A 27223-nucleotide genomic window follows, 5' to 3' on the forward strand; every position below is an offset into this window, starting at 1 on the left:
AGAGTTAGTACTAAGAAAAGAATCTTAACACAATTTATTTTCAGAATCCAGAAACTTTTATAATCACAAGCACTTTTTGAAATATAAATAAGAAAATATCAGGTCAGAGCAGTGTGGCAGCTTTCCTTCTCTCTGGAATAAGTTTTCCCCTGAGTTCCCCCTATGGCATATCCTCCATCACTGATTAGAGCCAAATCTTCCCAATTGTAATTTCTGGTGGCCTTTCCACCCACTAAAGCATCAACACTCCCTATAAAACATATGAATTTCCTTTCTGCCCAGAATTCAACAGCCACGAGTTGTGCAGTGCTGTGAATATTCACTTTTGCAGGAATATCCACTTTCCAGAAAACTGGCTCCTCATTAATAGAAAAAATGTTAATTAATATTTTCAACTAACTGCCAAGTCCCAATAGTTTGGGATTGCAGGCTGTGCCCTGAGCTTGGCTGCTCTGCAGCAGTGAGCGGAAGGCTGATCTGGCAGGGGAAAAGGGAGAAAAGCTCTATTTTGTGGTCAGATCCAGAAAATCACTTCCCAAGTGCTATTGAGGGTGGATCAGAGTGAGGGCATCACACAGGTGAGACACACATGCAGTGACTCTTCAAATTCCAAGCAAAAACGTCCAGTTCACAGGAGTATAATCCAGGGGAAGATAAAGAAACAAAGGCAGCTGGGGTGCCTCACCACACCAGTGTGGGCTGCACTCCTGAGGCTGGGGGACAAAGTCCTGCCCCAGGGGAGAAGGAATTCCACCTGAAGGGATTTCAACAGCCCCTGTGCCCATTGAGAAATAAACTCCCAACCTTCAACCCGCCAGAAAAAGCTGAACAGGAATTCAATAAAATATCCCAAGGAGGGGAGGAAAAATTAATACCAATACAAAGCCATTCAACAGTACTTAACAGCATCCAAAAGCATCCCATCAAAGCAGAACCAGCCAGTTTACAGCACACAGAAGGAAAAGAATATTAAAAGGCTCGCCCTTGTGCTATTATTAAGCTATATCCACTGGCATTCGTGAGCATGAGACAGGTCAGACAAGAATCAATTTCCCTTCACACTCTTCAACTAAAAATACAAGTGAATGTTTTCCAAGCAATGGAAAATTAGGATACCAGACTTTAGGGACCTGCTCCAGCTGTCCCCTGCAATATCACCAGCTTCCCTCACAATGCCCATGAATTCATCCAATACACTTGCCTAACCTCCCCTCTCCTCAACTCCCTCAGTGTAACCAGTACTCTCAGCTCCTTCTGATATCCAGAAATTACCCCTTGTTAGAGGTGGCATAAAGTGTGGCTGATTCCAAGTGGTCAGAAGAAAGAAATACAGCCAGGAACCGTGGAACCCACAGCATAGTTTCTCTCTCACTGAAGATAATTTCAGTTTATTTTCTATAGCCTGATGCAGTTTTCCTTCAAAACTAAATAAACAAGCTGTGGGAGCTCTACTCCTGTGTCAGAGCTGATCAGAAATACATTATGGGGTCAAAAACCACCGCAGAGATGCTGTCCTTGATTCAGCACAGCAGGGAGGGATCAGATGAGGTTTTAAAACCTGACAATCTCCAATATCTGTGTTCTTCTAGGCTGTTCCCTTTCACACCATCCACTGAATATTTTCTGAGAGTAGGAAGGGAGGCATCACAGCACTGCCCAACACCAGCCTGTTCTGTGCTGGCTGCCAAGGAGCAAAAATTAGACTCTGAAAGATGCCAGTGATTTGCATCTTTATTTGCAACCTTAAAAGAGATCCAAGAACATCAATTGGAGCATTCATAACTTTGGAGCCCTCAGCAGGCCCTACAGATGGGTACAGAGAAAAGCTTTGTTTTTCAGGGACAGAGGAAGTTGTTCCAACAAGCTTTCCACAGTTCCACCGTTCCACAGCAAGTTCCACAGGCTTTCAGATGCGCTTTTCCTCATTCCCCTCAATGTGGCACCACAGGAACACACAGGTGGCTTTACAAGACCTCTGAACTGGAAGGGCAGAGCAGTCTAGGTGAGAGGAAATCAGCTTTCTGCCCAGGAGCCTTTGAGGCACATTACAGTGCTGAGCACAAAAATACAGGTCATGACATGAAGGCAACACATCCTGACTTGTATTTTGGGGTTTACAGACAGCTGAAACTTCTTGAAGCCACTGTAGTTAGAAGAACTGAAATACAACCTAGTTCTAAAGACTGAAACCTCCATACAAGTTTCATCACCAGATTTATCAAGGTGCAACAGCAACAACATTAATCCATAGTTTTAATTTAATTTATTATTAGCTCATGTAGGTGTAGAAGAAGGGACTACAGGTGACCTCACCCCTGATAAGTCACAGCTGTACTAATTAACAAAGAAGAGGAACAGTCTTGCCCTTAATGTGTCACAGCTGTGACTAATAAGGAAAAGTATGATAAAAGGGGTGGGTTGGCTAGTCAGGGAGAACCTTGAGGGGGTGGATGAGTCCTGAGGAAGATGGAACAATTCAGAGAGACACAAAGAACAAAACAAGGAAGAGAGTTGCTGCTATAAAAGATCTGCTAGGTCAGGGCCTGAGGGAGTTGGAGCCTGTGATCATAGTCAAGCAAGGTGAAAGCCTGTGGTCAGAGTCTGCAAACTAATACTTGCAGTCATAGTCCAGCAGGAAATAACCAGCAGGCAGAGTCTGCAGCTGGACCTTACAGCAGGAGCTTGCTGGAGTCAGAATGGCTAAGCTGTAAAGAAAAACAAGCCAAGACTTTCCACATTGTTAAATGAGAGTCTGTGTTTTGACTCATTTCTACCCCCAGCAAGAGGTCTGCTGCAGTAAGTTCATACTTTTTACAGGGTTTTAAACAGGAGATAAGCGTGAAATAGCTACTACCTGAAGTGCTGAAAAAAACCTCATTTGTTGAGGCCACTGACCAGAAATACCTGGAGTGGAGCTGCCATAGACTTTTGTGTCCAATCCACTTCTCACAAGAACCACAGCTCGCCTCTTTCACAGAAAATGCTGTGTCAGCTTGTTCTTTCAGTCTATAAATTAAATCTAGATCTTCACAGCTGGCACTTACCAGCAGCTGCTTTTCTCCCCTCAGCAGCTGTCAGACCAAAGGTAACCTGAGATAATTCCCCTCTGCATTACAGGCTCCCAGCACTGCTGAGGGGTGAATTTGTGTTTGTCAGGAGCTGCTTGTGCAGCTCTTGTGCCCCTAGAACTGTCCTGTCTACCATTATTTTAACAGCTGCTTTGGCAGATAATGCAGTTCTGAAACAGAATAAAATTAAGGGCAAGAGCAGCCAGCAATCTGAACTGCCTGCTAAGGTGGGCCTTCATCCTCCTCCTGCCTTCAAGGCACTGCAGTGGAATAAATTCCTGAAATTTGAGGTTGTTCACTGCTGCAAAGCACATCAGTCAAACTTTTCTGGGTTTTCTTTCTTCTCTTACAGTAGGAATATAATAGTACCAGCTAGAGCAACTGCATAGCAGTGTTGAAAGGATTAATTAGCTAATATTTCTACGGTCTTAAGCATGCAGAACATCACAGTTGCACAGTGTAATTACCGTTATTAGGTGAGTGATTTCTTTGACTCGTTGGGACAACACACATTTTATCTGTCATCTTTTCATGGTACAGACATCTGCCACCAAATATTCTCAGCTAAAAAGAAACCTGAATATCATGGCCTAAACTATACATGATTTTGGGGTTTTTTTGGAGCGGGGGAGAAGTTTTTTGCAAGCATCTATTATTTCTTATTAGCAATAAGGGTTAGAAATTCTGCTGATAACCACAAAGCCATAAAGCTGGCCACAAATGAAGGGCAACCCAAAAGCTGCTGACTTACTTGCAAAGTGCAGTATCCTCCTAAAAGCCGCAGTGCAAATTAAACTATGGTGGGTCTTCTTTCCCTGACTTCCAGCAATGTCCAGAAAGGCTTTGGTTGCTGACAAAACCTGCTCTAGAACTATTAATTTGATAAATTTCTCTTCCTTAGGATTTCCTGATGGGGCTGGGATCGGTCAGGGCATTGGAGATTGCAGGTGTACTATACAATCAAAACTAAGATAAGCTAAACTACAAGAAAGGGGATGAGAATTCAGCTTTTAGTGGAAATTCTGGGGGAAAAGTTCAGCACAAAGGAGCCAAGAGGAGTGTGATAGAACTGGAAGCTGGATTTGCGTGCATGTGTCAAGGGTGATGCTAATACAGTGTTAGTAACTTCATACTGCAAATAACAGATGATTCCAGGATTGTGATGTTCTCTCTCTCAAGCATAAAAATCAGCGCTTTTCATGGAAATTTAGGTCAGCACAAAACCACAGACACAAGCCTGATGAACACATTAATGAACAGTTTAAAGCAATGCTAAACCAAAGAGCTCAAGATATACAGGGTGTAGAGATGTTGTTAAAGGGCATAGAAAATTCACTCTATGGGATATTTGCAGTGCTACGAATCCTTGGTGTTTTGTAGGAAAAGAATAGGAACAAACAAAATCCCAGGATGGCTCAGGCTGGGTTGAGCACATCCCAGAGCACAGGGCACAGCATTGTGTGCACACAGCTCTGCCACAGCCCCAGGCAGGAGAGCCCACAGCCTCTCTGGCCAATGTGTTCAGGGCTGGGCACTGCCCAGGGAAGAAGTTGTGCCTCCTGGCCAGGGGGAATTGCTGCCATCAGGCCCTGCCCGTGGCTCTGGTGCCATTGCTGGGCCCCCGGAGCAGAGGCTGGGCCCTGCTGGGAGCCCTCCCTGCAGCCAGGGCCAGCCAGGCCTGAGGGCCCCTCTCAGCTGGGGCTCCTCTCCAGGCTGAGCAGCCCCAGCTCCCTCAGCCTTTCCTGGGCACCGAGATGCTCCAGGCCCTTCCTCAGCTGCGCAGCCTCCGCTGGCCCCGCTCCAGGAGCTCCCTGGCCCTGCTGTGCTGAGGAGCCAGAGCTGGACACAGCACTCCAGAGCTGCCTCCAGGGCTGCCCACAGGGGCAGGATCCCTCCCTGCCCTGCTGGGAATGCTCCTCCTGCTGCCCCCAGGATGCCATTGGCCTCCTTGGCCCCAGGACACTCTGCTGCCTCAGGGACAGCTCGGTGTCCCCCAGCACCCCCAGGACACTCTGCTGTCTCAGCTCAATGTCCATTAGGAGCTACTCAAAGCAACACAACATCTTCAGGCGCTCACCCACTGAAGTTGGGCTTGGGTCCCTACCTTACTTACAGTCCAACTCAACAAAAAGCTCTGAGGGTGAGGGACTCAGGGAATTCCAAGGAACACCACCTGGCAGACTTTCATTTCCCAGGGATACACACACCATCCTGTGTGGTGTGGAATTCTTTCAGGGGCTCACAGACAATGCATCTGGCAGCAGCCAGCTGGGATCATTTAAATCCGCTTTAAGGATAACACTGCCATGTAAAGTAGGAGAGCACAGCACTGTTCTCCCAGCTTCCTGCTTTTCCCAATCTGTCAGCCCCAGAAAGCTGCTCCCAGAGCTGATCAGTCACAGCTCCAATTCCACCTCTGCATGATTAGCCAGCATTAGCAAAGCCAAATCAATGGCTTGATTGCAGATTTGCCAAACAGAAGGGCAATGTGCATGCATTAGAATGATGAGGCAATTTGCAACTTCATTACCTCCTTCAGAAACATGTGAGCTTTTACCCTAAAAGTGGCACACAGATTTTAAATTTTGCTGAAACCTAGAGCTGCCCTGGTTTTCCCCACAGGAGCCTGGAGGATTAACAGCTGACACACTGAGGCCAAACCTGTGCCAGCCCCCACGACAGCCTTGATAAAGAAAATAAGTCATCATGAGCTCCTTTTGAAGGGAGCAGAAGGCCTCACCTGCAGAACAGACCATCCTTAGGGATGTTTCCTGCCTCCCTGGGGCTTGGGGTGAAGATGAGAAGAGAAAGGTTCCTACTCCAGTACAGCCCTCAGATTATTATCCGTGACTGATTTCTCAAAGGGGCAGCAGTGAAGTCACAACCAGAGGTCTGAGGGAAATCCAGATACTTCAGAGCCTTGGATTGACTGATTGAAAGATCAGGAGCAGAAGCAATGTACTCCTCCATCATTCCAGTTCCAGGAAGAGCAGATTGACACCCCTCTGTGGGCTTGGTGTCACCTGCAGAATTCTGGGGTCTTTGATCAGAGGTTAGTTTATGCAAAACCCATTCAGGCTTGAGCCCCTCCCAGCCAGAGAGCCCTGGAGGGCTGGAACAAGTCCAAGGCAGGGAACGGAGCTGGGGAAGGGGCTGGAGCCCCAGGAGCAGCTGAGGGAGCTGGGAAAGGGGCTCAGCCTGGAGCAAAGGAGGCTCAGGGGAACCTTCTGGCTCTGCACAACTCCCTGACAGGAGGGGACAGCCAGGGCGGGTCGGGCTCTGCTGCCAGGGAACAGGGACAGGACAAGGGGAAACGGCCTCAAGCTGTGCCAGGGGAGGCTCAGGTTGGACACCAGAAGGAATTTCTCCATGGAAAGGGTGCTCAGGCCCTGGAAGGGTCTGATGGAGTCACCATTCCTGGAGGGGTTTAAAAGACATATAAATGTGGTACTTGGGGACATAGGTTAGTGGAGGGCTTGGCAATGTCAGCTTTACTGTGGGACTTCATGATCTTAAATGTTCTTTCTTTCCTAAATGATTCTCCTACAGTAAAGGACAGCAGAGACTCACTAGAGTGAGAAATTGGGTGTGTCAGTCTTCTTGATCACCAGGAAACAAAAATACACACAGGAGAGATGGGCATCCCAAGAAACAGACCCTTAGGAATCCTATCCTCATTCAGCTGATTGACTACATGGAAGCAAACTACACAGCTACAGAGAGACCAGTATTTTCAACTAAGCACTGAAGTTTTGGGAAACTAAAAGCAGTTTTTGCAGACAGAAAATTATTATTCTTTCTCAGCACTTGTGAGGTGAAAATGAGCAGTTACGTTCAACTTCAGCCACTGCACAGTTGTTTAGAAGGAACCTCGGGCTTTTACTTTATGTAAAATCCATGGCAGAATTGGAATCAGTCTGCAGTTTGAGCAGCAACCCAGGTTTTACTCAACCACTGTGCCTACATTCTTAATGACAGCTCTCCTGTGCATGCTCCTTAAACTGTTGTTCCACAAAAGCCAGGGAAATTCCTGATGTGCCATATAATGGAGCAGACCCATTGCCACGTGTCACTGTGAAAATTCAGATTGTCTGCTCTGAAAGTAGCTAAAATTACAGCTTTAACACCTAATGCAAAGAAAAAACATCCATCTAGTTTAAATAATTTAATGGGGAGAAAACCAAGTACTTTCCCACAAAACAACATGTAAATACCACAGCAGTGAACTACTATTCTTCATAGAGTCTTATCTAAAAGCAAAACTAAGAATACAATGCATGCCTGTGCAGGGAGTGCCCTACATTTAAACACCTGCTTGTGTGTTGCTGAGGAATAACTCATTAAGAAAAGAAATAAATAAAAATCCAGAAAATCATCTTAAATCCTAGAAGAATATTTGCTACCCAAGTTCTACTCCCCCAGTTCATTGATGTCTATCTGTAAATAAAATACTGTAATCCATCTTGTTGCAATTAGGTATCATTATCCTGCTCTGTTTTATGATTTTCTTCACTAATGAACTGAAGTGATTTCAGATATTGATAATTACAGTGCCTGAAAATTCTAACAAAAAGCTCCACCATAAAACAATAATTCAATAATTCAAGCTAATAAACCCTGACCAAAATCTCTCTTAGGCATAAATCACCAATTAAGTACCAAGAGGAAGATTTGAATACAACTTTGTAATAATTGTTTTCAAATTAGCAATAGAAGGAAGCAGGAACTCAAACTCCAATACATTGGGGCATGTTTGAAAAATTAAGAAAGCAGCTTATGCAATTGATACTTTTCATCTGTTTGACAGCTTAAAAATCAAGTTCATGCACATGGAAGATCTATAGTTTGCAACTGCACTTAATCCCAAGCACAGAGCTGTCAGGGTGAACACACCTAGACAACTTCTACATTAAACAGGATTTACTCAGCCAAGATACTGACAATTCAAGGTCAGATCACACTGTATTAAACACTGACATCTACTCCTCTTGTGTTACCCCATTTCTGTGTGTCTTCTGAAAATTCAGACCCACAATTTCTGTCTCTGCCAACTGCTACAGTCAAGCAGATATTAAAAACAGGCATTGAGAACTGACAGAAAAGTTGTTATTATTTGTTACCACAGTGTGAAATGAGTTTCCTAAAATGTATCCACATAAGATTGTTGGAAGAATTAGGCTCTTACTGATGTCAGTGTGGAAGCAAACAAGAAACAAAGAAGCCCAATAAGACTGGATAGATGCTTGCTTTGATTTAATTTTTGTATATATATAAAACACTTGTGGGACCTTAGGAGATAGATGGCTGTCTCAGGCACCAGCTGGAACATCTGCAGAACCAGGAGGAAGGTCACCATCATCTGTGGCAGAAGTGTGTAACTGCTGAGGCAAATCACCCCTAGAGAAACACCTCTGAACAAATGAATACCAAGTTCAAACACACTGGCAAGTCAGATTTCCAATTGCAGGTTGATTAAAACTGCAAATTTTATACATTATGATGGTGAATTACTATGATCATAATTTTGGGACAGGTTATAGACAGCTATTACAGACAGGCTGAGCTGAAATCTAAATTGCCAGGCAGAGCAGGGATGCTCCTTCAAGGCTGGGGTTTAAAAAAGAAATTGAAGAGGTATTAAATCAAATACTAAGTCAATAAATAAAGTTATAACTGTAGGAAAAAATATGCAATATAAGCAAGGAATATCTAAGAGTTTTCTTGTGCCACATTATGTACAAAAAAATATTTTAGAAAAATTTTATGGTTCATTTTTGGGCTTTTTCCCTTCCTGTGGAATTAGAGGTGTTTGTGAAAACCTTCACTTAATTTGGCTTTATTCAGCTGTAGCAGCACTGGTTGAAAGGGACATCTCTAAACCAGCTTCCACCACAGCAGCACCAAACTGGGTCAGTTTTCCCCTTTTTCTAGACATGCCCCTCTCCCTTGGCTCTGTCATTCTTGGATTGGGACAACCTCTGATTTGTGCCTCCTGGTACAAGGCAGAAAGCAAAGCATCAAACCAGTTTGCTTTTCTTGCTGTGGTGAGTGAAAGCTTCAGTGAATTGCAGCCATCACATCTTTGACCTGATAAAACACCTGCTTCCAAAAATACCCATTGCATTTCATATTCAAGGTTTGCCTTTGCTGAAAGCTGTTTAAGAATGGGTCTGTGATTGGTTTTGAATAACACAAAGTAATGTTTATTGCTTTCAATATTTGTAAGACAATAAATTACTATTTCCTAAATAAAAACAGCCAGTGACCATGTCTAATAAATTTACTGAGGCTGAACATTTCCATTTGTCACAGGTCATATGATGGAAATATTCTGATACATTTTTCAAATACACATATAGGAATTTGAGTGAGGTGTTATTAGCGCTGATTCCCTAATTAAAAAAAAATGAATTAAAATAAGCCAAAGATTTTTTTCCAGAGTCCCAAAGATCTTCCTAATTCTATACATGGAAAGCAGTAGAATGGCACAGGCTGATGGATTAAACAAAGCCTGATTTTTTAATGGCCTGACAAGTAAGTGCAGTCAAGGAGCAGTTAGATAACATGTACGTGATATCAACCAGAGGAGTCCTGAAATACTTCTCTTTCCAAGTGGTAGTCAATGGCTTATTAAAGAAACAGGCCCATCTAGTGGTAACACGGCTTTTATGCTAATGCCTGTGGGAGGCACAAGCAGGGAGGAGTGGGAATAAATTAATTACACCACCAGAAAGAGCAGTGGCAGTCAAACCTTCATTCCAAGTCAAGTAGGGAGAACTTTTCCTCAGGTGAAGGTGCTGAACAAGCCTTTTCAAATAATTTGGTTTACAAAATATTAGCACTTATCTTCAGAAAAGACCAAGCCTCATGACTCAAACCTGTCAGTCAGGATCAATGTCAGCCCATGGCAGGGAAAGCTCAAATGTATCAGGCAAGGATACTGCTGGAATGCTCTCCAGAAACCATAATTTGAGTTTGAAATATCCTAAAATACTTCAAAAAATTGTTTTTATAATGTAATGACTTTGAGTACATCTTATGTCTGTGCCTAAACAACCCTCTGTGTTGAGCAACAGAGTGTTTTGCTCATTTGATCTGGTGTCATTGCATGTGACAATTCTGAGTGGGAATGGTCCCAGGGGAGGAGAGGGGAAAAAAACCCCACAATATGCCAAAATCTGAAAGCCATGCAATTTTAGGCTTGTCAGAGCATTTTTAGTAAAAAGTGCTAGAAAAGCTAATAAGGGCTTATCTAATAATGAATTGAAAATGACAGTAAAATTAGCATCACTGGTCATGATTTCATGGTAAATAGATCTTGTCAAAATAAATCATTGTCCTGTTTTTCAGTGGGAACCTCAGGCTTGGGCACTTGGTGCCTCAGGCCATCTTGATTAGGAAACAAAAGCACTGCCATGAAATAATACATGGACTAAAAACTGTGATGGGTCTCAACAGGCAGCTGGAAAGGAAGACAAAATGCACATAATGCTCCAGGGAAGGTTTTCCACCTTGTTCCAAATCCTCCTCTGCCCACAACTCTGCCAAGACAGTACAGAAAATTCAGAATTATCAAAAGTAGCAAACAAAGTAGACAGCAATGCTCACACATTGGCAGGTGAAAAAGAAAAGAGGGCCCTGGCCTCACCTGGTATGTTAGCCAATTCCCAAATTTAACTCAATCCTGAAATTCCTACAGATTCAGGAACCAGATGGCAAAAAAGAATCAGAAAGTTACAGGGATGGAGAGGTACAAATGGGACATCAAAGGGAGCAGCCAGCAGTGGTTTCAACATGGGGATTTCTAGGAGCAAGGTCTACCTTGGCTTGAGGGAAAGAAAAACCTAAGGGAAGGGAAGCAGCAGCAAATCCATGTCTCCACACATAACCCTTTCTCCCCTGGATCTCCACCAGGGTGCACAGGTTCACTTCATGAGCAACACAGAATTGCCTTTTCCTGCCTTGCAAAGCAAACAAGGATCTGTGGGTCATCTCTCAGAGAGCAAAATCCTCCAAGGACAATTTCAGAGTAATCCTGATGGTATGGCAGGAAAAGGACTTCTCCACATTTGTAATCTCTGAACCACAGTTTGTTCCCTGTTCTCAGAGTCCATCAGCCCTGGGCCTGGGCAGTCTGGCAGCAGTAAAAGACAAGTCCTTTACTATCCCCAATGTCTCTGAGAAACTCATTTCCACTGAAAACACCCCTGCTCTTCCATCATGCACCATGAACATTGTGAGTCACCACTTCACTGTTCTCTACTGGTGTAACATGGTTTGGTCATATCTCAGATGTAGAAAATGCTCAAAACCCAGAGCTCTCCACAAAGGATGTGGAGATGCTGGAGTGAATCCAGAGGAAGCCATGGAGATGCTCCTAAGGCTGGAGCCCCTCTGCTCTGGAGCCAGGCTGGGAGAGCCATGGGTGTTCACCTATAGAAGAGCAGGCTCCAGGGAGACCTCAGGACCTACAGAGACTCCAGGAGAGCTGGAGAGGGACTTGGGACATGGGCCTGGAGTGTCAGGAGAAGGGAGAACAGCTTCAAACTGACTGAGGGCAGGATTAGATAGGATATTAGGAAGGAATTATTTTCTCTGAGAGCAGTGAGGCTCTGGCACAGGGTGCCCAGAGAAGCTGTGGCTGTTCCCAGGATCCCTGAAGTGTCCAAGGCCAGACTGGACAGGTCTTGGTGCACCATGAGATAGTGAAAGGTGTCCCTGCCCTTGGCAGGGGTGGAATGGGAATTGAATCCAATTGAATCCTTTGAATCCAAACCATTCCACTTTAAGGAATCCCCTTAGCTGGGGATGTGAATGGCCTCACAACAGCTGCATTCCAGGCGAGCAGCACCCCTACTCCTACCTGGTGTTGTAATTCCTTGAATCCCAGCCCAGACACCACCTCCCTCTCACAGCCCATAACATCCTGTTCTGGTACCTGACAAAGCAGGAAACCTTTTTGAGAGGGAGCTGCCTCGTCACTGGACTGTCACAGACTAAATCTAAACACACTCATTTAAATGCAGCCTGCACCCCCAGCTCCCTGTTGGTGGCAGGGACACAACTCCCAGCTCTCCCCTCCCAAATCTCCCAGGCAGGAAGCAGGATTTTGTCTTTGCTCTAAGGCTCCCCTCCCTGCCCACACTTTCAGTAAATCCTTTGATTTGCTGCAATGAGCCCAGTAAGTGTAAGATCTAAGGACTAAATCACAAATAACAACCTGGTACCCAGCTCAAGGACTCCATCCTGCACCTTTTGGTGTGAAGTTACAACTTTAATTACTGGAGGGAACCACATCCCCAGTCAGTTGGGATTTTGCTTCAGAAGATTAGACTTCTCCTAAAGAACTTCTCTCCAGGCAAAGGCAGCAGTAAGGAAGTCAGTCCTAACCCCAGAGCACTCTTTTGGTCTCTGGGACCGTCTAAAAAGAATAGAAAAAGCTTCCAGGAATGTCATTTGAGAGCAGTAAGAGAAAGGTTCCTGTAAAACATTATCTGACAAATAATTTGTCTGCTACAGAAATATTCCAGTGGAGTCCTGGAGACAAATTAAGTCCTCAAATTTGCACAAAGGGAAATAAAGATGAAATCGAGGAACTGAAAGTAGAGCAAGTATTTCAATCATACTTTTTAGCAAAGACTGCTGAAATCTATTGCCAAAACTACTGTTTCTACTGGTTTTCCTCTCAATTAAAGGTGGTGCAAGGCAGCACCACTGGGGTCAGCAGGTCAGAGTTATTTACTCCTACAGAGGTAATTTCCACTATGCAGAACAGGGACTAGAAACCCAATTCCATGGCAGTTTTTAAAATGACTAATTAGAGACTGAACTTCCAAACTTGAACAAGAGCATCTGAGCATTCAAATCTGATTTTTAAATTTTTTTTAATTCAATGTTTGCTCCACTTCAGTTTTTTGGCATCTTTCATAGGAATACTCCTGAACAAGGGGCCAGTATTTTTATATTTACATATCATGTTTCTGTGCCAAGAGATGCAACAACTATGGAGAGGTGGACTGGACCATTGCACCATCAAGCAGCCATCAAGGATAACTTAAACCACTTTAGATTATAATAAGACTACTAAAATTTCTGCAAACAGGCAACTTTTTAGTGCAGACCTTTAATATTTCAGAGAAAATGGGATTTATTTATTTCATGCACTCAATGTGAAAGAGAACAGCAGAGGAAGAAATGAAGAAAAAGGACCACAGAATTGACATTAGCACATGATGATAACACCACAAACTTTCTCATACCTGCAATTATGCATGATAGAGTCAAATGAAAAATGGGTTGAACATGGCTGTAAGTGGTGCTGCACTGGGACTCTTGCATAGCTTTGGAAGGAAACTGATGGGGCTGATTTAATTAAATCAAAAGCTGGAGCACTTCAATGACAATAAAGGAAAAAAACCAGCCTTATAATTCAGCATGAGAATAACTGAGCTGCTGAAGGGAACCACTGAGCTGCAAATTGATTGGCAGAAGCTGGTGCAAAGCACTGCTGGCTGAGTCACAGCCTGCTCCAGGAGTCTGGAAGCACATTTGCTGTCTGACTACACAGCACCTGAGTGGCTCTGGTGCTGACACTGTCTTAAGTGCCCACATGCACAGGTTTGGGAAATTCAGGACAGAAAAGCACCACCAAGAGCATGACAAAGGTCATCCTTTGGCACAGCTGCTGTTAATGTCGGAAATCAGCAGAATGGTAACAAACTGTTACTGTGAGGCAAAGGCTCTCCCCGCACATTCTTCCTGAAATGGGGTTCTTGGGCACATCTGACCTTCATGCTTGAGCACTGCACAGAGCAGAACATGTTGGCTGCCAAAATACAGCTCTCCTCACAGGTGAGGGAACAGGAGAGCTTGAGAGCTGGGGAACTACAGTTGGCGTTGTAGAAATTTCATGTACTAGAAAGAAATCTCTCCCTGGAAGGGTGGGCAGGCCCTGACACAGGGTGCCCAGAGAAGCTGTGGCTGCCCCAGGATACCTGGAAGTGTCCAAGGCCAGGCTGGATGGGCTTGGAGCAGCCTGGGATAGTGGAACGCATCCCTGCCCGTGTCAGGGGTGGCACTGGATGAACTTTAAGGTCCCTTCCAGCCCAAACTATTCCACGATTCCAAATATCTGTACAAATACACACAGATGTTTGTTTCCACAGACGCGGTAAGTCAGGTGCACCAGAGGCATTGGGAAGAGCTGCTTCCAGTTATTCCTTTTGTTTTCCTTTTGCCTATACAGCAACTGCTGCCATGTTTCTGGATTCAATAATTATATTTTGATGTGCATGGAGGGTTGCTTAAAATATCTGTAAACTCAAGTAACAGGGGTAGCAATGTACCAGATGGCAAATTTTGGGGTTTGGGTTTTTGTTGAGTCTTTTCAAACATACTGATCAATTGTTTTGAAGCAACCTCTGATTTGTAGGAACCTCAAAAACACTATATTCAATATTTCTCTGAGCTCTGCAGGCAGATTCAACAAGCAGAAATCAGACCCTGTGTTGTTCCTGCAGCTGAGCAAAGGGATCACTCTGATTACACTCTGTGCTTCCCTACAGCAGGATGATGAAGAGATGGCACTGATGTGCAGAGACCCGTTTCCTTCCTCTGCTATTGAGCTGATATCCATATCTGATACGAATTCTGGAGGCAGCAAGGTGTGCATGCAGCTGTGAGGAATTCTGCTGTGAAAGCAAATGGTGTTCTTTAAGAAACAGATAATGAATTAATGCAGCATCTTCTTGATTTTGCCTTGAGCCTGTTGCTGTCTCCAGCAGCTGCCCCCTCCATGGCCACCCCTAGGAACCCCTGAAAGCATCAGCTGGAGAGAGCACAGGATCAGGGAGCCTTTAATAAAGCACACATGCCTTCACTTGCTCTGCTGCAGCTCCAGCACTGCCAGGGCCATTATATCAGTGCTTCTTTATTGCCATTTGATCTCTGAAAGGATTAAAGTGACTGGGATTTATTCACCATCCTCAGGATTTAATGACACTCAGCAGAAAAGCTGAACTGAAAAGGTGTTTGGGAATGCTGAGAAGAAATGTTGTCATGTAGTTCAGGTATTTCTTTTAGTCCTACTTAACTTCACTTAAGCACAAAACAAGATTTCTCTTTGCCTGAAAGACTCATAGGCACACAGGGCCTCAAGAGGCATTACTTCAGGATTCTTAATTTTGAAGAGATTTCCAGAAAGCTTCTTGAGAGAGCACACACTTGTGTACACAGAGATTGTGTAAGTGGTGTCTGTCAGAGCAGGGATGACTTGCAAGAAGAAATTCTGTATACTCCTACCAAAGAAGATTGTGTTGTCCTCCCCCCACTTTTCCTTTCAGCTCCTATGAGCCAGGTGGAAAAAAATCTACTGTCCATGTTCACACTTGAATTTGCCTCTGGTGAGAAAAATCCCCAGGGAAGAGCAGATCTTAAGTCCCAAGGCTGGGCAGCCCCTCCAGGTGAGAATTCCTGTCCTTACAGTCCCCCCCAGGCTCAGACTTTTGCACTGCACTGGGATCAAGCTTTATCCTAAAGAGGGGAGATGGCATCCCAGGGAAAACCTCCTAGGGAAAGCATCTCCCATCAGGAACCTGGTTTTAGCAGTAGTTCTGCCCTTGTTGAGCTGATTTGCCCAGCTCTTTGCCCTAACAAAGCTACACCATGTCAACTGAATCCACCTTGATTTCCCAGAGTTCCTTCCCGTTTTTTCTGGGTGAAACAAAGGATAATGCTGCACTGTAAAAAGTGGGTTACAAGCAAAATAGGGAAGAAAAACAACAAATGCAACAGCACCATTTATTTTCATCTTTTTTTAAAAAAAACAAAACAAAGTTTAAAGCCATTCAAGGACAAAACAATAGTCTTCACTCAGTATAGAAAAAAATGTTTTGCCATCTCCAAGCTACAGGGCTTCAGAACTACTCAAACTCCATCACATGCTGCTGATAACGTCACTAAAATGCAATTCCTTTGAATTTAAGAGTATAAGAATTCAGATGTGCAGTAGAAATTAGAATTCATACATCCAAAGTATCTTTCACTTGATGTTTACCAATACCTGTTACTTACTCGGCTTTACAAACTAAATTTCCTACTGAGAGCATATTTAACAGTGCTTTCGTACCTCTTGTTGACCTATTATGTATTTTTGGTGCGTGGCTGGGGTTTTTTGTATGCTTTGGGGTTATTTTAATGAGAATTTGTTCAATAAATAAATAAACATGGAGCCTTAAAAGTCACTATTAGTGAACCTTGAACATCCAAACAGATTGAACAGTAATGTCTCAAACCACCTAAATACAGGGTGTCCTGGGGTGACTTTATGATACTGGTATCCCCAATTGTCTGGTTTATGTTATATATTAAGTTCTGCACCTTTAAGACTGGCTTTGAGAGCAAGAGAGGGGGAAGAAGAAGCGCGCAGTTTGTGTTAAGGAAAAACATCACTCCCCCATATCTCGCTGCTGGACTGTGGTGTCTGCAGCACGGACAGACAGCGGGACAGAGCTTCTCTCTGGCTTCTAGTTAGTTCTAGCTAGCTGAGGCAGAGGAGTTCCCTGGACCTTTGTTTGTTTTTTTTCCAATTTTCTTGGATCTGTGCAAGCCTGCTCTGGACTGAACACCCAGCCAAATCCCGGGAGCTCACGCCTGTGGCCCACCGGGGCCTGGGCCTCGGCACTTTCCAGCGCCGGAGGGACTGATAAGAACCTGAGCGAGCCGAGCTACACCACATGAAAAGGACTTTTTTTTTTTCCCTCCTAGATTTGCCATCTCATTGAACAGCAAGAGGTTTTATTATTTAATATTACTCAATTTCTAATAAATAAACAGCTTTTTCCACTTCTCTCTAAGGAATTTTTTCTTTTCCCGGACCAGTTAGTGGGGAGGGGGCATTTCCCTGGGGAAATCCCCATTTGGAGTTTTCCTTCCTAATTTGCCCTAAACTAAGACACAGGGATAAACTGTATTTCCTTACACCCTCATCTAAGTTAAAGAACAAAGTATGAATATCAGAACTTTCAGCTGTAATACACTCTTGTCTTACATTTTTCTCTAAGCACCACTCCTCCTTGGATCCATCTTTTGGATCTCCATGATGTAGAAGACTCCATTAAAAAACTAAGAGCAAACTTTGAGACTTTGTCTGCTCAAGCATCCTTAAAACACCAGCACCACCCATAGAGGCCAGTCTAAGCACTTACAAGAAATCCTGCAATGTCCTGAAGAATTTTTTTACATAACCATTCTGCCTTTTGTACCTCAAGAAACACCATCTCATCTTTGTCAGAGGAGGTTAAATGTACGGGAAGGCCAGATCCCACTCAAAAAATGGGAAACACTGAGGAAGGAAGTCACTGGAAAGCAAACTCACAACAGCCACAAATATTTATTTATCTTGATTTCCAGGAGGGAGTGAGTAATTTGGATGCCAAAGTCTTCAGAAACTCACTTCTTTTCACTGACAAGACTGGGGATAACCCACAATTACAAGTCTCTGCTGAAACTTTCACACTCTAATTTCCCTGATGGTAAAAACCCCTGACCTGAGGGGAAAACCTGAGACATGAGGACTGTTTGACTCTAATCCATCCAAATGAGCTGCTCTGTATGAAATTTGAAATTTTTGTCACAACACCACTACAAGCATGTGGCCCAGTTCTTCCAAGAAGAACTTCAGTCTTCCTGCTGGCTATCCTTCCAAATTTTACATTCCAAAGGGAAGCTAAGAGCACTGAGAAGGATCAGTCTGAAATGGGATGTTAGCTCAGAACTGGAAGCTGCACACAGGGTTTGGGGTGAAGCATCCCTTTGTCCCAAAAGGCGACCTGCTGGAAAGGCTGTATGTGGCATCTACCAGCTTAGAAAAGGAAATTATTACCTGTGGTTTTCTATTACCTTTTCAGGATAACACCACAGAAAACAGATGGAATATGTGATTTCATCACTTATGCATCAGAAGATTAAAAAAAACGCCAAAGATTTAACATTATGTCTGCTGATGAGAGAGATGGGGATTCAAAATATCAGTCCACTTTAAAAAAAAAAAAAAAACACTAAAAAAGACCCTAAAACAAATCAACAACAACAAAAATAACAACAAAAAGCTCTAAAAAACTCCCCAAAAAACCAACAAACCCCACACAAAATCCCCTCCCAAAAATCAAAACCCAGCAACACTCAAAAGCTAGAAAGCCATGTAGGTCCTGACTTCTCTCCCAAGAAAAAGACAGTTTGTACATCATCCTGCCTGCTCTAATATTACATTAAATTCTTAATTCTGAAAACTAAAAAATCCCAAACCAAACCCATTTCTCTATTCCATATAAAAGCTAATAGGTTGTCATAGTGTATTAATAAATCTGGTGCTCTGGTAGCTGATTCTGAGGTTCAAAAAGAGGCATATGACTCATATTTATTTTTATTCCTGGTGGTCAAGAACAGAGACCACATAAATGACAAATTAAATGGCCTGACCAACAAACTCCTGGATGCCAAGTGCAAGAAAAGTCACAGACCAGACCAAAGATCCAGTTCTGTCATGTCAGGAAAAGAATCCCACCAGGGCTCAAAGCCCAAGAGCAGAGACCATTATTACAGATTTAAAAATCCAGGATCAAAGCCATAAGAGGGAGAAATAACTAATAGAAATATCTCAAACTCTTGAATCAGGACCTGTGATCTGGTTTGGCACAGACAAACATTTGTTGAGGTTCAGCTCGGCAAGGAAAGCTCTTTAGATAATGTCCTAGTTTAGGGCAAATTTGGAAGGAAAACTCCAAATGGGATTTCCCCAGGGAAATGCCCCCTCCCCACTAACTGGTCTGGGAAAAGGAAAAAAAAATTCCTTGGAGAGAAGTGGAAAAAGCTGTTTATTTATTAGAAATTGAGTAATATTAAATAATAAAACCTCTTGCTGTTCGATGGGATGGCAAGTCTAGGAAGAAAAGTCCTTTTCATGTGGTGTAGCTCAGCTTGCTCAGGTTCTTATCAGTCCCTCTGGCACTGGAAAGTGCCCAGGCTCAGGCCCTGGTGGGCCACAGGCGTGAGCTCCCGGGATTTGGCTGGGTGTTCAGTCCAGAGCAGGCTTGCACAGATCCAAGAAAAAAGGGAAAAAACAAAGGTCCAGGGAACTCCTCTGCCTCAGCTAGCTAGAACTAACTAAAAGCCAGAGAGAAGCTCTGTCCCGCTGTCTGTCCGTGCTGCAGACACCACAGTCCAGGAGCGAGATATGGGGGAGTGATGTTTTTCCTTAACACAAACTGCGCGCTTCTTCTTCCCCCTCTCTTGCTCTCAAAGCCAGTCTTAAAGGTGCAGAACTTAATATATAACATAAACCAGGTGATTGGGGATACCAGTATCATAAAGTCACCCCAGGACAGATAATTATGTACCTATTGAGAGAGTTGGTTGTTTTGGAACAAAAAGAAACCAAAATCACCCAAAACATGGTTCATTAAATTGCCAATGAAAACCAGTCCAAAGGTTTGGGGAAATTATTTTCATTGTTTTATGTTTTTATTTGGGAAAGTAGATGGAAAAATTCTGTAGGATCTCCTCTGCCTGTGTCCTTGGCTCAGAGTTCCCACCAAGAAAGACACCATTACTCCAATGGTATTAATTAAGAGAGGAATTACAGAATATTCTGAGTTGGAAGGGACCTGCAAGGATCATGGAGTCTAACACTTACATGAATGGCCCCTACAGGGATCAAACCCACAGCCTAGGTGTTATTAGACCACACTATGACGAACTGACCTGATCTCAGGGTCAGATGAATCCCACCCTCAATATCACTGCACCTTCTCAAGCCCAGAAACTTGGATGTTTCCAAGTTCTCCTAGACAGAGGACCAGCATTTTCAGGTATAAGCACAAAACTTCTTTCCCAGTCATACTGCTTCCAGTATAACACAGTTAAGTGGCCTGCCACAGCAAAATACACTTCACAACCAGGAGGCACCTCCATGTGACAGAGATAGTGTCTTTCTCCCCTAATGAGTGGGTGGAAATGCTTTGCATCAAACAGGAACTTGAGCTCCTTTATCCTCAGGCTGAACACAGGTCACTGCCACAAGAAAGAAAATAAAATAAATACATTAAAACTAGAGTAGGAGGTAGCAGATATAAGAAGCCATAGCTGGCACTGCTCCTTTGCCACACATTCTGTGTGTCCTGATTACAGTCAGTTTCCATCTCTCTTGAACTACTGCAATTTGTCTAATTTATTCCAGGAGTGAATGGAAGAAATAATGAATGTCAAATACTCAAGCTTTTAAGAAGCCAAATGTTCTCATTAAAAAAAAAAAAACCAAAACAAAAAACAACAACCAGCCAACAAAAAAAAAAACCCAAAAAAAAACAAAACAAAAAAAACCCAGGAATGACATTTAAACACAAGATGGACATTTTCATATGGTTGGGCCAAGGCAATTACACAAAAGAAAATGGTACTTAAAAGAAACAGTGGAATGTAAAGCACTTCATTGTTTTCTCTCATTTTCTTCATCTCCTGGCACTTGAAACCCAAAAATGTCGTGCTCCATTAACAATCCTGGTGTTCATCTGGAGAGCTTTTGTTTTGGCAACCCAGCACAAATAACCCAAGCAGCACACAACAGAACCACACTACTATACGTGAGAAGAGTATTTTCTTTATTTCCCTGTCCTCTTTCACGATGCAATTTCATTGATTTGCTTGCTGAATTCACTAAGATTAAAAATCCATGCAGTCAGGGAGACCGACATAGTCCTCTGCAATGAATTACTGGCACAATAATAATTTGTATTAATGAAGAAAAGAAGACATAAACCTTGTGCAAGAAAAATCACTTTCATATTGAAAGGACAGAGACAGGATCTTTTACATTTTACTGTCATTTGTCAGTCTTTCAGCGAGACGCAAGAGATTTTATTCACTAATAACTTTTCATAAAATAATAAAAAACATTTAGCAGAAGAGCATAAAGTATCTCTTGAGTTACTTCATGGAACTGTGGCAACATGATGCAGATCCATCATCAGCAGGGGAATGCAGCCATTTGGTAATTCACTTGCCAACCCCAATGGTACCATTCCCAAGTTTTCTCAGAAAATTTGTCAGGATAATAGGATGTTACAGCTTTTAACTCTAATGGTCATTGCCAAGTTTAGAACAAGGAGTAAAAAAATTATTTACTTTTGTTATTTTTGCCAGTATTAACTACCAGCCTTGGAATCTAGTTTCAATTCACAATCCCCAATTGTGAATTGGATGTCCCCAGTCCCTGTCCTGTGAGCTTCCTTCTGGTGATACCTGACAAAATAACATTGTCTACGTGGAGAGCAAAGGAAAAGAATCTTTTTATTTTGAGGAGGCCAGCTAGGCAGATCACTGAAGTGGCACTGAGTTAAATAGAAAAATATAAAATTGTCAGATCAGGGAAGTTTAAAATCAAAGTTTTTCTTTAAATTTAGTTTTCAAACTACTACAGTAGAGAAGAATGAGTTCTACCATCAGTTGTATTTTCAAGTTTAACAGGTTTATATTTGACCTGCATGAAATCTACATGTACCTCTCAAATCCTAATTTAAGATAGATTTTCTTCCAATAAAGTAACACCCATGCACTGGAACACACCTTGCAATTCTGTAAAATTTCTACAGCAATGAGCAAAGTGCCAAAGGAAAAAAAGTCCTATTTGTAGAAGTGAGAGGAATGGGAAGAACAAAGAGCATTAATTGAAAATTTGGATGAAAGCCACTGGTTTGGAAGGTAAAGAATAGCACAAAAATGCAAGTACAAGCAAATCAGCATTTCATAAGCCAAGTGAGAAGAAAAATAAATTAGTTACTACCTGTGCTATTTATAGCCCAGTCTACCTGCAGGTGGCAAACCAAAGGAGAATGTTTAAAAGGAGAAATCTAAACCAAGAGACCTCCTAAGGGTATTTATGGGGACAGTTTTCCAAAGATTGTGGGGCAGAAAGAGCTTTCTCAGGGGAGGAAGCCCAGCACCATAAAGGATTGAGGCAGCTTCCCTTTACGTTGTTATAAATCTATATTCTGATATTGGCTTTCGCAAGTATTAAGATGAATATTATATGTTAAATACTTTTTGGCTATGTATGTACTTTTTTTCTTGCTAACAAGTTTTAAGCTTAAAGGAATCTCCTAAGTACCAGCAAGGAAACCCCAGAGGGCAAAGACAGTGGGGCCCAAGCTGTTGTCAGTGGAAGAACAATAGAGCCCAAATTGTTATCTGAAGCCAAGATCAGGCCGTCGGCAGCAGGAGGGAAAGATGTGAAGCCCAGCTGCCCTCAAAGGAAGGATGAGGGGCCCAGAATGTTATCAACACTGACCATTTGCAGAAGAAAGGAAACCAGACTCAAAATAATGTTGGTCAGCAAGAATAATGATGACCAGCAGAAATAATGATAGTCAGCAAAAATAAAAACTATACAGATCATGTTTTAAATAGGTGGAACCAGGGAGGGGACATGCTAAATACCTGTTGAAAAAGTCTGAATGTGCATTAAACCCTCACAGCAGGAGGGGATAAAAAGAGTGTTCCTGAGATACCAGGTGTGCTCTTGGCAGCGCGCCAGGGCACCCGGCCATTTTAACCCTTTGCTTTATTTCCTTAGTCTCCTAATTGTCTTTTTGTTTATATTAAACTTTTTATAATTTATTAAGTGAATCTCGTTTTTAATAACGTGTACCATGAGAAGACCTGCTTTATTTTCTTCAATATCTAACAGCTCTGATGTAATTGATTGGTTAAAATATTTAACATCCAAACACAAGTTATTTACAGTGGATGAGCTTTAAAAGCCTGGTCCTTAGAAGAAAAGTCTGCAGAGATTTCACAAAGGACCAGGTTCTTGTTGAGCAGGTAGACACTAAAAATAAAATAAATATAAATAAAAATAATATATAATAATAAAACAATAAAAATAAAAATAGAATAAAAATTAAAATAAAAATAGCAACACCCATTATTTGTTACAGCACAAGAAGACAAAGAATCACAACAGGAGACTTCCTCAGATCTTCATTACAGCCCAAATACATGCCGGTCCGTATGCTTTTTCTATAGTTCAAAAGAACAATTGTACCCTATTTCTCATCTATTATAGCATCTTTCATATGCTCAGCTTTGAAAATATCAATGGTTGCAACTTAAACTAATAGAAGTTGATTTTTAGTCGCAAACCCTTCAAATGTTCTCAACTCTTTATAAAGAAGCACCATCCACAGGCTCAGGAAATTCAGGAAATGTTAATGTGAATCACCACTGTCTCAGTATCTGCAAGGTAGAAGGATCCCTAGCACATTGTTATTATTTACAACCTCTCCATCAAAATTAAGTTCAAAGCTTCAATATTTCAAGACAATTCACTATGTATGCCAATAAGCCCTTTACTGAGAAATATTTCCTAAACTGCAGTACAGATCTGGAGCTTTCAAAATGCTGGCAAAAAACAGGAAATCCTTTAATCATGGAATGGTTTGGGTTGGAAGGGGCCTTAGCAATCAGAACAAGTATGAAAGACACCCTCAGATTCAGAGAAGTTTAAAGGCACAAAGAACTCCACACCATCAGCCTCAAGGTGTTCACTTCTGGCTATTGCATTTCCTTCAGATTGCAGTGACAAAGCAGGGCACTGGCTTGGTCCTTAATTGCATCCCAGTTCTTGAGAGGATGCCTGCACATGTGTCCCTCACCTGGGAGCCCTCATGCCATCTCCCCAAGCACACCAACAGCAATGACAGGTGATTAGGGTATTTTATTTTGCTTTAAAACACCCTCTAACCCTAAATGAATCTATCAGAAGCTTAACTCACACACTGGGCTGCTGAAAGGACTTTCACAAGTCCCACACTTGGAGCCTAGCTTCCCAGCAGACTGCAGTAACCACCAGTAACTCACTCCAACTAAGGGATAATGCTGAAGACTTAATGTGTGCTTCACTGTTTAGCATATCAAGTGTTTGGCTCTAAACACACTCTCCTCAGTACCCAAAATAATATTTATATTCTTCCTAATACAAAAGGTTAGTCAACCATTTCAGGAGAACAGTCAATTGGATTTTCTCCACTTCGATTTTGGTGCAAAGTATGCAAATTTGCACTCAGACTTACAACAGAGTTCAGTTCCGTTCCCCTGTTCTTTTTACAGAACTCACCTGTGGTCTCCAAAAGATTTTTTGGAACAGCAGTGATTTCACTAAACTCCCAATGCAGTCTCCAACATCAATAGATCTTAAGAGAATAATTTATTAGTTGTCCTACTTGAGCAGGGCACAGAGCAGTGGAGGGCTCTCAGGAGCCACCAAAATGCCAGAACTGGGTTTCTCAGCTCCCATTAGAACCAATAAAGGAAAGGTTTACACTCAGTGGTCTAAAAAGAAACTGAACTTCAGCTATTTGGGGCACCTTTCATAAACCACTGAGCTTTTATCAATAGCAGACACTCTTACAAGTTAGAAGGGCTTTAGTCAAAAGAGAAGTATCTTGGTAGGATATGTCAGAATGGCCCCAGTGATGTTCCCACTGAAGAATAATCATCTCATCTCTGACCTGCCATCTGCTCCCAGAAGCCAGGTGGAAAACATCATCTGGAAACACAGTTAATAAGCAAAATAGTTATGTGGAAGGTCCTGGAAGCAGTTCAGGAAGGTCAGTGGTACTGGCATGAATCCAGACGCCAGGCTGGGAGTGGGCAACAACTCTGAGCTGTATTGGTTTGACTAAACCTGAGTCTACCAGCACAGGGGCAAATCAAAGACGGCACCATGAGCCCATTCTGAACCTGGGTCTCAGCCTGCTCCTGCCAATAACTCACAGCTTCAATAAACTTATTTTTTCTTTTAAATTTGATTCAAGTAAACCTGTTTTTCATGACCACAGGTTAAGCCGCGGCATGCAGATATCAAATACTCAACAAACCTGGTCTCAAATCACCGCTCACACAGAGACAGAAAAACAAGTAATTACAGTAAAAAAAACCCAACAAAATTAAAAACAAAACAAAACATCCAAACCAAAACAAAAAAAACCAACAAAACCAAACAAACCAAAAAACTCCAAAAACAAACCACCAAGCCACTTGAACTCACTAGAACTGAGCATTTGGGGGGGAGTTTGAACTGTGAGACATATTCCAGCTACAAAACCAAAGGACACTGAGCAAAACTTGCGTTACAGCACTTCCAGAACTCAGCATTTGTGGGAAAGGTCTCTTATTTAATTTCATGCTGTTGATTTTTTCACTGACTTACCCCAACTGTAGAAATACTGAACTGTATTGCGCAATTCTGCTTTGGATATAACAGTAAGTTTCAGCTGTTACTTTAATAGACTCATTTGCATTAACTGGAAACATAACCATTAAAAAAAATTATTTATATTTCTTGGAGCAGTGTTCCCAAATCTACAACAGACCACAAGTAATCTCAATTTATAAATCTTGAAGTTGCTTGGGCCTGCCAACAAGTGCTGATTACCCACAGTGCCGTCATACTTCAAACTTATAAAATTCTAGGTACAATACAGAGCAAAAATGGAGAAAAGACAGAATGTGGAAGAACAAGAGAGGGAAAGACCATTCTGAGCTCAGTAGGATCATAAAGATCTTCAGTCCTCTGCCATGAGCAGGGATACCTTCCATTATCCCAGGCTGCTCCAAACCCTGTCCAACCTGACCCTGAACACTTCCAGAGCCAGACACAGCTTCTCTGGGTACCCTGTGCCAGGGCCTCCTCACCCTCACCACAGTGGCTTTTCTTACCACCAGTGTTCCTGATGGAATAAGACTAAATGGGCTAAAAGAGGATTGTCCATGCAAGCACCAATTTTGGCATATATTTAAAAAAAATATAAACTTTGTCAGCATCAAAGGTTATAAACCTTGAGGTATTTTGGTATTTGTTTTTTTTTTTTTTAACTTGAACCGTGATCTACTGAGAAAACACAATAACTGCAAACCCAAGATGAATTTAACCAAACACTGATCATTTTGGCAAAATTAAACCCAGTCAGGGGTTCATGAGCCCCCAAGTGTCTAGGAACCATATCTCCAGTGTGAGGGTTTATTTGAAAGCCTAAGTTTAGATGTTGTAAAATTACTAAATTTACCTTCAGTAATAAAAGCAAATTTGGGCCTTATTTTGGGGAAATTAAATTTAGATTTAGAAGCTCAGTGCAAATAACTGTTTTTTGGTAAGAAGTTCCAGTAACTGCCAATTCCCTGTCATGTGCTGATACTCACAAAGCACTGAGAGAAGAAATTACCTGGCTTTGAAATTCCTTCATTACTTCCTAGCTCAGCATGCCCAGGAACTTGTGGGCATCTCTGTTCCCAGCAAGTCCTACCTATGCCCCAGACACAAACAAGGGCCTTATCAGAGCAGGGCAATGAATGGGCCTGGCAAAGAGGGACACCTTGCATTCAGCTGACAAAGAAACAGCCCAAACCAGCTATAAAGCTTTCAGAATAGCAACAAAGGTGGGGGAAAAAAATAAGAATAAAAATACAGAACTGAGACAGAGATGCTGGTGTATCAGGGTAACACAGTTATGGCCATGCTGCCAAATTAAATCAAGCTTATGTGCTCAAAGAAAGGGCCACAATCCAATTCACTCTTCCATTTTCTTAGAGGAGACAAAAGGAATATTTGCTTTTAGCTCCTCTGTTTAGTGCTATAAACTCTGTGGTTGTTCCACTCCACTGGGACAGGCCCAAATTTATAACATAAGGAAGCACAAGGGCAGAAAGGGCTGGAGGAAGAAAATACCTCTGGAGGAAGAGAACATCTCTGCCTGCTCAGCACTGGTCAATGGATGGTGCCTCAGGAGCAACCACAGGCACAAGTGCAGGCTGGGGGGGTACCTGCTTGGGGGGAAGGACCTGGGGGACACTGAGCTGTCCCTGAGGCAGCAGAGTGTCCTGGGGGTGCTGGGGGACACCGAGCTGTCCCTGAGGCAGCAGAGTGTCCTGGGGCCAAGGAGGCCAATGGCATCCTGGGGGCAGCAGGAGGAGCATTCCCAGCAGGGCAGGGAGGGATCCTGCCCCTGTGGGCAGCCCTGGAGGCAGCTCTGGAGTGCTGTGTCCAGCTCTGGCTCCTCAGCACAGCAGGGCCAGGGAGCTCCTGGAGCGGGGCCAGCGGAGGCTGC

The 27223-nt window shown here is 42.8% G+C and overlaps 1 protein-coding gene and 1 long non-coding RNA gene across 4 annotated transcripts in view; one reads left to right on the forward strand and one right to left on the reverse strand.

Moving 5' to 3' along the window:
- The window catches only part of PCDH15 (protocadherin related 15), a 665923-nt gene that overhangs the window by 595195 nt on the left and 43505 nt on the right, over positions 1–27223 (reverse strand). The gene's annotated exons all lie outside the window — the stretch shown is intronic.
- LOC148183744 (uncharacterized) lies at positions 2454–7339 on the forward strand. Its single transcript, XR_015773259.1, has 4 exons — positions 2454–2796; positions 3421–3544; positions 5691–6120; positions 6618–7339. It is a non-coding gene; the product is annotated as an uncharacterized LOC148183744 (long non-coding RNA).

The sequence above is a fragment of the Pseudopodoces humilis genome, chromosome 9 (genome assembly GCF_049639895.1).
Source record: "Pseudopodoces humilis isolate 2021_Gansu_Grassland_sample_001 chromosome 9, ASM4963989v1, whole genome shotgun sequence".
Taxonomy (NCBI): domain Eukaryota; kingdom Metazoa; phylum Chordata; class Aves; order Passeriformes; family Paridae; genus Pseudopodoces; species Pseudopodoces humilis.